The sequence below is a fragment of the Notechis scutatus genome, chromosome 2 (assembly GCF_049901735.1).
Source record: "Notechis scutatus isolate UNSWTSFEM ecotype Mainland chromosome 2, rNotScu1.2, whole genome shotgun sequence".
Lineage (NCBI taxonomy): Eukaryota > Metazoa > Chordata > Lepidosauria > Squamata > Elapidae > Notechis > Notechis scutatus.
The window spans coordinates 107,705,954-107,716,232 of record NC_142010.1 but is presented as its reverse complement, the minus strand read 5'-3'; the positions used below and the strand labels follow the sequence as shown (position 1 = coordinate 107,716,232).

General features: G+C 37.4%; 1 long non-coding RNA gene across 1 annotated transcript; it reads left to right on the top strand.

The window, feature by feature from the left end:
- Positions 1 to 4,455: 4,455 nt before the first annotated feature.
- Positions 4,456 to 9,725, top strand: LOC148132165 (uncharacterized). Its single transcript, XR_015747646.1, has 3 exons — positions 4,456 to 4,897; positions 5,838 to 5,919; positions 8,632 to 9,725. It is a non-coding gene; the product is annotated as an uncharacterized LOC148132165 (long non-coding RNA).
- The last annotated feature ends 554 nt before the right edge of the window (positions 9,726 to 10,279 follow it).

Below are 10,279 nucleotides of genomic sequence, written 5' to 3'. Positions count from 1 at the left end.
TCTCTCATCCCTTGATTGTCAATCTCTATTCACTGGATGCAATACTGTTGAAGACCATTACAACATATTTTTACTTTAAGTCAAAAGAGTCATCAAACTATATGTACCAACAACAACTCCCAAAACAAAACAAAAAAACAGATTACCCATAACAATAAGGAAACTTCAATCCAAAAAGAGATCACTCTGGTGGAAAAACAAATCTGATCACATTGCCAATTTCAAAAGCCGATACAAAAATTTATGCCACCAGATAAAGACTGAATGCACCAATTATCACATTAAACAAGAGGAAAACCTTCTATGCACCAATTCCACCCGTGCTTTTTACAATTTTGTAAACAACAAACTAAAAGACTCAAGGTCCATCCCATCCCTGATAGGACCTAATGGTAAAGACTGCAATGACAACACCATTAAGGCCAACATCTTTAACACATTCTTCGGCTCAGTATTTGTAAACAGCAATGCATCATGCCCGGTATTTCCTAACTGAACCACAGATAATTACAATGATCTAATACATATCGATTTTACAGAAGACAATGTTGAAAAAGCACTACGCAATCTAAAACCATCTCTATCTATTGGACCGGATGGAATATGTGCCTACTTCTTAAAAAAGCTATCCACTGCCATAGCCAAACCTCTAAGCATAATCTTTGAAAAATCTTTCAGGACCAGCTCCTTGCCTAACCTATGGTCACAAGCCACAGTCATCCCCATCTTCAAAAAGGGAGACCCCAGCCTAGTTGAAAATTACAGACCAATCTCCTTATGCTGCGTCACCTGTAAAGTCATGGAATCAATTATTAACCAATTCATCATCCTCCACTTAGAGACAAACAACCTACTCTCCAATAAACAATTTGGTTTCAGAAAAAAACTATCCTGTAATCTGCAACTCTTACACTGCAAAAACATATGGACAACACAACTCGATCAGGGCAAAGCAATAGACGCAATCTACATAGACTTCTGTAAAGCCTTTGATTCAGTGGCACATGACAAACTACTCCTAAAAATAAAATCCTATGGTATCACTGGACAACTGCATAACTGGATAGAAGCATTCCTGTCAAACAGACAACAAATCGTCAAAATTGGGAGTGTCCTATCAAATTCTGTACCTGTCAACAGTGGTGTCCCCCAAGGCAGTGTTCTAGGACCAACTCTCTTCATACTCTACATAAATGACCTCTGTGATCATATTAAGAGCAACTGCATTCTTTTCGCTGATGATGTAAAGCTGTTCAATACCACAGACAATACTGCTACACTTCAAAAAGATCTTGACTATGTATAAGAATGGTCAAACAAATGGCAACTTCAAATGTCAACAAATAAATGCTCTGTCTTACATATTGGCAAAAAAAATCAGAAAATAAAATACAAGCTGAATAGTCAAGATCTTGTTGATGATCCAAGCTCTGTAAAGGACCTTGGAATACTCACCTCTAATGATCTAAGTGCTAGAGCCCACTGCAACTACATAGCCAAAAAGGCATTAAGAGTTGTTAACCTAATCCTACGTAGCTTTTTCTCTGGTAATATCACACTACTAACTAGAGCATACAAAACATTTGCTAGACCAATACTCGAATACAGCTCATCAGTCTGGAATCCACATTACGTATCTGATATTAGCACAATTGAGAAAGTCCAGAAATATTTCACAAGAAGAGTTCTCCACTCCTCTACTCGTTGTAGAATACCTTATGCCACCAGACTTGAAATTCTAGAACTAGAAAACCTTGAATTACGACATCTTCGGTCTGATTTAAGTATGGTATATAAAATCATACATTGCAATGTCCTACCTGTCAATGAATACTTCAGCTTCAACCATAACAACACAAGAGCACACAATAGATACAAACTCAAGGTTAACCGCACCAAACTTGATTGCAGGAAATACGACTTCAGCAACAGAGTGGTCAATGTCTGGAATACTCTACCCGACTCTGTAGTTTCTTCCCCAAACCCCAAAAACTTTACCCTTAGACTGTCTACTATTGACCTCACCCCTTTCCTAAGAGGTCTCTAGGGGGCGTGCATAAGCGCACCAACATGCCTACCGCCCCTGTCCTATTGTTTCTTTTATTTTTCTTTTATTTTTCTTATATGTACTCATTTCATGTATTCATAACTATGTATACTTATACTTATTATCTTGTAAACAATTGACAAATAAAATAAAATAAATAAATAAATAAATAAATAAATAAGCTTATTTATTATGCAACTTATTACAGGGGAAAGCATTTTTTGCAGATATATAAGTATAACTTACTGCAAGTCAGCTAGGTGTTGAAAGAACCTTAACACCATGCAACAGGATGAAGGGAGGAAGAAATTGTCTAAAATAGCTTCAACAAGACGTTTGTGTGTTTTGCATACGTGTGTGTGGAATCAAATATGGGAGATTAATGGAATCCAACAAATTTGGTTTGTGGGTGGCTATTTTGTTTTGCCCAATGGGACTGGACTGAATGAAGTTCTAATAAAAAAGAATAATGTTTGACTAGTAGTGAAGTGTGCTATTGTAAGAATCATGAAGCAAATTATAGAACCTGGACTACCCCAGAAGTTATGTATAGGGAATGTGAAAAATATGCCTATACTAGCCTCCCCACTGGGTGGTTTGGACCCTGTGTAATGAGATTCATAAAGCAACATAGGGGAATCCCTCTCGAGGGAATGAATTCAGGCTTGGAAAGCAAAGAGCCTTTGAATCCCTAGATACTAGTGATGCCCCTGGGTGCTTGAAACTCTGAAGGGGCCTACCCGTAGATGGAGGATGGCACTCTGGGAGCTAATGGACATACAATTACATTTGACTACATACTTAAAGGCGATGACTGCAGTCTTGGGAACCTAGCAAAGGAAAAGTGTGGAAAATAACATTGTGCAAAACCAGCTAGCCCTAATAAAATTTTTGGAGAGTAGCAAATTGGGTTGGTGAAGGGTTAAATAAAGTCTGCTGTATTAGGATTCTGGGTTCTAATGTTTCTTTCCTGTTTGATTCCCTTTCTAAGAGATATAGTACTATCAAAGTTTAAAGAATCAAAAGTAATAAAAGGAATTAGGTTATCTCCTTTTGAAATGATGTTTGGAAACACTAGTACTTTTGACCCCCTGTCATAAGTACTAGTTTGAGAAATAATATAGGAGATTTAAGTCAATTAGGGGATTCATGGGTGAGTCTAATGAGTGGTACGCTTGAAGAAGCGCCCCCTATAACTGCCCTACCGGCAACGGGCAGGCAACATACAGGGCAGAAGAGGCCTTACTGGTGTCACTCCGGAAGCTGACCCTCTATGTACAGCTGAAAATAAGAACAAGTAAAACAGATGTTAATGTGTTAGGGATAGTGTGTGTGGTGGAAAGATGTTCTTTTGAATTCTTTTAAAGAATTATATGTATCAAAAAGGGGGTTGGACTGGATGACCTAGAGGAGTCTCCAATTTTAAAAGCTGATATGTTTAAAGTGCTTATCTGAGTTGAAGAAACCACAACATGTTTCTTGCTCAGCTGCCTAGCTAGGAGTTTCCTGTTCAGTTTGGTTGAACTTCCCTGTCTCGATAGAATACCTAAACCGCAGATATGCTTCGCAAGGGGAACAAACTATAAATTGTATTGTTTAAAGAAAGTTCATTTTTCCAACTTAAACTCATCTGAGAAGGATTTGTAATTGCCTACTTTTGCAACAGCATTAATCTTTGTCAGAACAATCTCCAACAGTCTTTCTATGTTAGTAGAGAGGAAGGCTACTGCTAGGGCTATGGCATTATGGGAATATGAGAAATTGAAAACTTGTGAAGAGCTTGTCCCCATGTGTGAAACTCCACAGTAATCAGGACGACCCAGACGACCCTGATTTAAGTGAAGTTTCAAAGGGGGGAATGAAGCAACTTGGAAGGTCAAAAACAAAATATGCATTTACCAGAAATCCTCTGACCCCTTACCTTGCTTCTTATAGAAATATTGTGCAAAACCACAAAATTGCTGAACTGAGGAACTGGAAGTAAGCATGTTTCAGTGAATAAGGATGGGTCTGGAAAATAACAGATATGTACTTCTCCTTTTTGGTATAGTTTAACATAAGAAACGCCCCGGGCTAGGCTGAGGTTATGAAATGTATAAAAGTGACGCCTCAGGAAGAGCCAGGGGTTCAGAATTTGCCATTCTAATGCTCTGAACCTTGTGCACAAATAAAAACCTGTATTCTCCAACCTTTCGTGGTCTTGTGTCCTGATTTGGAAACAGGATCTGCTGCAACAGTTCCCTGTCACTAAAAGCTCTTCTTCATTATTCAATTATTTCTTCAAAGTGCTGATTGTCCAGGAAAGTATTTCCTCCCAAAAGCACTGTAAAAATCTTAAAATAACCCTTCCCCTTTAAGAAAGCCAAGCCTCATAAGCTCCAGAGACAGCAAGTCTAGGCTTTCTGCCAAGAATGCAATAAGGGTGGAAAAAAACAAACGGAGATTGCTTCTAACTACTGGTTCTCCAAACTACATAGAAAGTTAACAAGGGTTCTATAGAACTGGATAGAACCAGTAGAATCCCACCCCTGGCTAAAAATGATAGAGGGGAGAATGGACTTAAGAGCAAGTAGAGGGGGGCAGAGCTGGTGTCGCGGTGGTACGATGCGTGATCTTGATCTTCCAAGATTGCCGTCGATACCTCCACTGCTGGATGGTCCCGGCGGACCTAAACTGTCCCATAGAGATGGTGATTGATAAGGGCATGTCCTGTCAATCCCAGGGACATCACAAAGTCCCTGGTTGATCCAGGAAAAGCCCTTTTGCCGGAGGTGGAGAGGCAGCCATTCAAGCTGCTGAAGCTGGGACTGCTGTGGAATGGAAGAGATTGAAAGAAAGTATGTCAGTTTGGTGAGATGAATTTTTACTTATTATTGCTTGAAGAGAACACCCTGAAAGATTTAAAGAGAAATTAAAAGTGAAGAGAAAAGAGTTTAAGCGGCAAAATTAAGCGTGTTAAAATGAAAGTTTTTTTCCCCTTTTTATTGAAACTTTGAATTGGTAAAGCTTCTGAATTTTAAAATGGACTGGTTTCTTTTAAATTTTCTATTTTTGTTTTTATTTTCTTAACAATTTTTTGAAAGTGTTTTGATTAAGACTCTTCTTTTTTATTTGAGATTTTTTTTTTTAAAAAAAGGAAGAATTTCATTTTCTTTTTTTGTTCCTGGTATTAAATACATGAGGGGGGAGTGAAAGTGGAGGAAAAAAAGTAGTGCTGCCATCTAGAGGCTTGGATATATTGCTTCTTTTTTCTCTTCTGTTTGTTCATGTACTTGTGCTATACTCAAGGACTCTGAGCTTTGCACTGGAAAAGATAGTGGGATGAGCATGGCAGATTGTTTATGCAGGTGCCCATCTGTGAAACTATAAATAATTATAGCCTGGAGTTGAAGTTGAAACAAAGAAGATTGAAGGGACCTTGAAAATACTGGAACTAGAAACTTTGAGTTGATTTATTAAAGAGCCTTGGATACTCAGTCGCAGTGATGTGACTGGCTTCACACTAGGTTATTTTTCACCTCCTTTTTTACTCCCCCCACCCAGGTAGATTTTTATATTTGGATCTCAATCTTCTATTCCAGGAACTAGAATTTAAATTTTTTATCTTTTTTTGTCCTCTTCCTTTTCTCTCTCTCTCTTATTAAGAGAAGTAATTGGATTAAGGTACATAAGTGCCTGAAGATTTTTGTTTTTCCCTTTTTATTTTTTGGAGTGGCAATTGCCTGCCTGCGCTCCTTTTTTCCTCTTTTTCCTTTTTCCTTTCCTCTTTTTTCTCTCTCTTTCTCTACAGATAAGCACTACAAGATGAGCAGAAAGACAACAGCCCCAGCTTCCTCAATACAAATAGCCTCTTCATCATCTGGAGGACAACAGTCAATACAGACAATCTTACAACAGGAGAAAGAGAAGGAAGTGACATTACAGATGATTATGCAAGGAATTCAGAAGGGAGAAAAGAGAGTGGAGAATATTGAGCAAAGAACTGAAAAGACAGATGAGAAAGTAGAAAATATTCAACAGATGATAAAATATGAGGACAGATTTTAAAAAATTGAAGAAGAAGATACACAAAGGGACAAAAAAATTGGAGATATTGATATTTGATTGGGCAATGTCTAGAAGGGCAGGTGCGAACCATTAGGATGGGAAATTGATAGGTCAGAATTCTACTTAAGATTTCAAAATGTAGAAGAAGGAAAAGGTGAAAATCTTGCTGAAATAATGACAGAAATACTGGCAGAAGCATTAGAGATAACTAAAGAGAAGATGGTGGAGGGGATGGATGAAGTGTTTCGTGTCTACACAAGATATTCAATGAGAAACAGTCTACCAAGAGAAGTTCATATCAGATTCACTAAAAAGATTATCAAGGCATAGATACTGCAGGTGGCAAGAGAGAAAACTTTAAAGTATAAAGATAAAGAAATCGTGGTGCTGAAACAGGTACCAAGAAGAGTAAGAGAGATGAAAAGAGAATACTTATTTTTTTACCAAAGAGTTACTTTAAAAAGCTGTAAACTACAGATGGCTGATTCCAGAAGGCCTCTTGTTCACCTGGCAGGAACAAAGACACAGAATTGACACAGTTGAAAAAGCTGAGCTATTCTACTTAGAATATTTCAGAGGAAAGGAGGAAGAAGCAAGAAAGGAAGAGTCATTAATTGAATTCCAAGAGGAGTGTATAGCAGTAATTGAAAAAGAAAAAGAAGGTGCAGTAGGTGGTGTACCCAGAGAGCAACGAGAATTAAGACCTACTAGAGCAGCGGCCACCAACTGGTGGGCCACAGCCCACTGGTGGGCTATGAGAAAATTTTGATGGGCCGCAGAGAAATCTCACTCCCAGAGCACCCCCCCAAAGCAATTAATCCAGGTTGTGCAGAAACACAAGGCTACGCCACCCACATGGCCCGCAGGAACCCTCCCCCCCACTCACTCCTTACCCAGTAAACTTGCCTGCTAAATTTCTATTTTTCCTTTTTCTGACCATCATCTGTTCTGCTGTGCAGGGAGAGTTAGATTAGCTAGGAAGCAGGAAATAGTTGGATTTCTTGCTTTCTAGATAGTCTTTAGATCTTCGGCTCTGCTTTTAAGTACAGCTGAACCTTAGGACTGAAGGTTTGCTTGCAAGCAAATTCAGTGCAGACTCATGGCAAGCAAATTCAGTGCAGACTCATGGCAAGCAAATTTGAGAGAATGAGCTAGCCGATGGCAGATAGATAGATCACTGAATTATTCTGTGAGCAACTCAATCTGCCTGCTTTGCCTGATTTTGGGTAAAAGTTGCTCTTTTTTTATAAAAAAAAATCAGTATTTACATGCATGGTGTGTTGTGAGTTAATTTTGTGAGTTTGCTTGCAAGCAAATTTTATGTGACAGACTGAGCTAGCCAATGGCAGATAGATAGATTTCTGAATGAATCTGTGATTCTGTGAGCAACTCAATCTGCCTGCCTGCTTTGCCTGATTTGGGGTAAAAGTTGCACTTTTTAAATAAAAAAATCAATATTTATATAAATATTTATAATATTTACATACAAGCCATGTCCAGCCAGTCACATGAACACCAAGCCACACCCACAAATTAGGCCACACCCACAGAACCAGTTAGTGGTCCCTGGGATCTAAAATTATGAGTTTGGTGGTCCCTGAGGTCCAAAAGATTGGTGACCCCTGTACTAGAGCAATAAAACCCCCTCACAAAGCTTAATATGGATAAAAGAAAATTGATTACGATTAACCTAAATTAATAGAAAAAATAGAAGAATATGGAAAAGTAGCAAGTTTGAAAATAAATAAAGGTAAAGCAAAGATATTAACAAAGAATATGTTAGCAAGACGAAAGAAAGAGTTGAAAGAAGTTTTAGAAATATAGGTCACAAACAAGGTTAAGTATTTAGGGATATACCTTACACCAAGATGTAGCACACTGAAGGAGGATAATTATCTTAAACTCAAACAGCAGATTGCAATAGATTTGAGAAAATGGGAAAATTTACAATTATTATTGATTGGGAGAATATCTACAATTAAGATGAATGTATTGCCTAGAATTTTATATCTATTCCAGACAATTCCAATCCAACTAGGGAAAGAGGTTTTTGAAGACTTAAATAGAATTATGCTGAAATATATTTGGCAGGGCAAAAAAGCAAGAATAAAACTAAAACTGTTACAAGATACAAGAATAAGAGGAGGGTTTGCCTTGCCCAACTGGGAGTTGTATTACCAGGCGACAAATCTGATGTGAGTAAAGGAATGGATAACATTAAGGAACAATAGACTATTGACCTTAGAAGGGCATGACTTGCTGTTGGTATGGCATGCCTTCCTTTGGTACTAAAACACAGGGTACTAAAACACAGGGAACTAAAACACAGGGGTATTTTAGAAGACATTACATTCGAGAAGGCATTGTTTTTGAACTGGGAGAAGATAAAAAGACAATACTATTTAAAAATTCCATTATGGATATCTACCATTGAAGCTTTTTCTTATCCAATAATATATAAAAAGGAACAAACAGATATGGTGAGATATTGAATGAAAAGGGTGAACTTAAATCTATGCAAGCGTTGGAAGAACAAGGTGTAAAAATGAACTGGTTTTCATATTTGCAAATACAGTCTAGACTTGACAAAGATGTTAAAACAGAAGGTATTTAAGATAAGTTGACTGATTTAGATAAAATTTTGATGGGTACTGGTGAAAAGGTAATTTAAAAACTTTATGGACACTTATTAGAATTTAAATTGGAGGAGGAACAAGTTAAAGAAACGATGACTGCTTGTGGGGGAAAAAATTGGATATGGGATTGATTTAGAAAAATGGCAAAAATTGTGGTCTCAAAATTATAAAATGACAATGTCAGCTGCATATAAAGAAAATCTGTATAAGATGTTTTACAGGTGGCATCTACCCCCGACGAGACTTGTGAGAATGTTCAAGAATAAATCGGATAAATGTTGGAAATGTCATCAGATACCTGGTTCATATTACCATATGTGGTGGACATGCTCGGACACAAAGAAATATTGGACTAAAATCCACACATGTTTGGAAAAAATGATAAAACAACATATAGACTTTAAACCAGAGATCTTTTTATTGGGAATTATACCAGAAATATACAACAAAGAGCTGAAATATTTGATTGTAAATGTTTTAACGGCGGCTAGGATTGTATTTGCTAAGAATTGGAAAAATGATAAAATACCTATGCAGGAGGAAGTTATTAAGAAAATTATGGACTGTGCTGAAATGAGTAAATTGACATTTGAAATTAGAGAACAAGAAGATCTAAAATTGTTTTCCCATATGATATGGGATTTGTTTTATCAATGGTTGGACAAAAAGACATGGTAATATAATAGACTAGATAATCCTGTGATAGAAATTCAATAGATTGATATAAAATATAATATAGACATATATAACCATTGGTTGAAAGTATAACATAACTTTTAAGATAAAATTTGGAATATCTCGTATAAAATGATGGAATAAATAGTTAGTCATGGATGATTAATAACTGATAAATATATAAGCATATGTTAGTTTGAAAATGTGAAAATTGATATAAACTGTGAGTAATGACTACAAAAGGATAGCACAAAAGATTTGTAACCAACTGATACACTGTATGTATATAAAATGGAAGGTGGTTTTATGTTTTTATATTTTATATGTGTATGTTTGTTTTTAAAAAATAAAAACTCTTTTAAAAAAAAAAGAGCAAGTAGAGCCAGGAGCATGCCTTTAGATCAGGGGTCCCCAATCCCTGGGCCGTGATCCAGTACTGGACCACAATCCATTCGGAAATGGGCCACACAGGTGGCAAGCAAGCACGTATATGTGTAGCTCCATTTGTGCACGCATAAAGCTCCACTTGTGTGAGTGGCAGGCATGGCCACTGCTTGCACAAATGGAGCTTCACATGTGTGTGTCAGTGTCCGTTGATTGCAAAAATTGCATCTAAGCACACACACCTCCCCCCTCACACCATTTCCTCTCCCCACCCCACAAAGGTGCTTTAGATCACAGATAGAAAAACGTATAAGCCCAGATTCCAACCCAGAAACAGATTACCCTAATTACAGTGTTTACTTTCACATGCTGTCTTTGCTCAAAAAGCTAAAAGTAGCATCTATAACATTGTGTCCTCCAGCTTTCCCAAACAAGCTGGGGGCAGGGGGCAGTTTGGACTCAAGGATGCCTGCCCCAGTCACCCAGTAAA